This window comes from Nanorana parkeri, unplaced genomic scaffold (genome assembly GCF_000935625.1).
Source record: "Nanorana parkeri isolate BGI_ZX_2015 unplaced genomic scaffold, ASM93562v1 scaffold418, whole genome shotgun sequence".
In the NCBI taxonomy this organism is placed as follows: Eukaryota; Metazoa; Chordata; class Amphibia; order Anura; family Dicroglossidae; genus Nanorana; species Nanorana parkeri.
The window spans coordinates 1-2,433 of NW_017306686.1; positions in this window are offsets into that span (position 1 = coordinate 1).

Below are 2,433 nucleotides of genomic sequence, written 5' to 3' on the forward strand. Positions count from 1 at the left end.
TGACTGGTCTTGTCTCCGCCCCCTCCTGTAGTTTTCGGCAGGGTCCCTGCCACAGCTCTATTCTCTGCACAACGTATGTGCACAGCACAGCACAACATACCGTGCACAGTGATGATGTCACTGCTACATTTACAAGGTAATAACACACCTTGTGAAAGTTAATTTATCGCCTTTAAGGCCCTTGAGGAATACATTACAATTAACGTTTTTGTGCCCCGAGTATAGCTTTAAGCTCCGGTCCAGTGAGTTTGCCTGCTTCAGTCTCAGTAAATACACTTCTATGTGCCTGTACTTGCCCACCATTGTATTACCGTGACTGAAACATGAAGCACAGGAAGAAAAACTCTTGCTGGAGTTTGGGGAAATACTTTTTTTTCTGATTCAGATCTGTTCAGCTATAACATGCAGAGGAAGGGGGCGTGTCCTCTCTTTTTGAATACTTCCACATTTGTCTGACAGTTATCTAGAAAAGGTTGCTCGTTTTTTTTTATATGCTTATTTTATGTTTCCAGTATAAATGCAAATAAGGTTTAGCCAAGTGCTAGTCCCATTAACCTAAAATCACTGCTAATCTGAGATTTCTATGCCATCCGCTTTTATTCCTAATTTTGGCTGACAAAAGTCTGTTTTCCATGAGCCGTGCCCGAGCCGTGTGGCAGCTGTTACCAGTCGGCGATACCTGCTTGATGCATTGTTCTGTAAAGAGCATGAAATATCGCTACGCTGGTCTCTGGAGCAGAAACCCTTAATATATAACCGCCACCTGCTCGCAGACTAGCAAGACCGAAAACAATTTCCAGGATTTTTGTCACCGGCTCTTTCACTTAAACAAAAGACGCTCTTTCGGGAAGGTGTGAATTATTTTCTCGGGCGGCTGCTATGCTATCGGCATCCCACGCGCAATGCGACTGCCGGAGTAAAAAAAATCTGGACTCCCTGTGCTCAACTTCAAAAATCTGACCTTTGGTGTGCTGCCTAAACACCTGGCGCATAGTCCATGCGATATGCCACTATCAGAGCTGCATAGGACTGCTGGGTTTATTAGCCTTTTTAGAAAGACTGTAGAAAAGAAAATGGAAACCAAAGCTGTTTCCTCTGATTGACCAATCAGGGCTCAGCTGCTAAAGAGTGACTCTTTTCATGTTTCAACCGCCATAGCTGTACAAAACATATCCAGCAATGTATTTATGTTATCAGCTATTCTAGGCTGAAGAAGGCCCTTACATTGCAGAGTTCCACAACGGAATTCTGAAAGAGGAAGTCAGCCAGCTAGCTGCCTAACCTTGGAGTGGCATCCAGTTGACCTTCCTGCCAGCAGTGATGCACTGTAACACATCTACAGGGGAGGTGCTAAAGAAGGGGGCATGATCCAAAACCATGTTAGCTGTGTTTCCTGGGATCCGAATCCTTAGAGTGGGATCCAGGTAACCTTTCTGCCAGCAGCGATACATTGTGACATAGACCTGGACTTTTTACAGCCCATGGGCCACATTTTCCAAGGCCGGTGCATTGACTGCAAGCCATAGCCTAGCGCAGGCCCCCTCCTCTTCAGTCATGACGTTTGGTGTCCATCTCCTCTGCACCCACTGGTTGCTAGGACCGCCGGGGCGGTCCTGGAAAACAGTAACATATAATATGTTCCTTGCCCCCAGCATTACAGGAGGATGGAAGAGTACCTTATTCTGTCCTCTCCTGTAGCCAGCTCCACCTCCTGGCTCCTGCCTCTGGCCTACTCATAAAGTAGGAAAACAAGGTATGTGGGGACAAAAATATAAAAAAAAAGCATTCTAAAGGGGACAAACATTAAGGGGGCATTCTAATGGGGACAACTAATAATTAGTTGTTCCCATCAGGGTGCCCCCTTACATTGGTATGGCATCAAATCAACCTACAGTTAATATCTACCAAAACCATGAGACCCTGTCATCGGTAGGGTGCGTTGATCCATTTAACTGATTTTGTGATGAAAAGCTGCTGTAACGTGAACGTTTCTTAACATTGAGAAGTGTTCATTCTGTCTCTCTCTCTCTCTCCCTCTCTTATTCCCTCTCTCTCTCTCTCCCTCTCATTCTTTCTCCCTCTCTCATTCTCTCTCCCTCTCATTCTTTCTCCCTCTCTCATTTTCTCTCCCTCTCTCATTCTCTCTTCCTTTTTCATTTTCTCTCCCTCTCTCATTTTCTCTCCCTCTCTCATCTTTCCCCCCTCTCTGGCTTTGTTCACACCATCCTCAGTGCGTTCGGGCCCGATTCTGGCCGGAATGCACTGGATTGCATTGCGGCCGGCTCAGCTTGTTGTGGGGCAGGAGGGGGCGTAGCGGTGCAGTGAAGTGAAAGGCACTGCCACGCCCTCCAGCCGCAATGCGATCGGCCGCACGGGAACGCAAAGCACATCAGTGCCTGCGGTCTGATCCGTATCAGAGAAAATGCTGCAAGC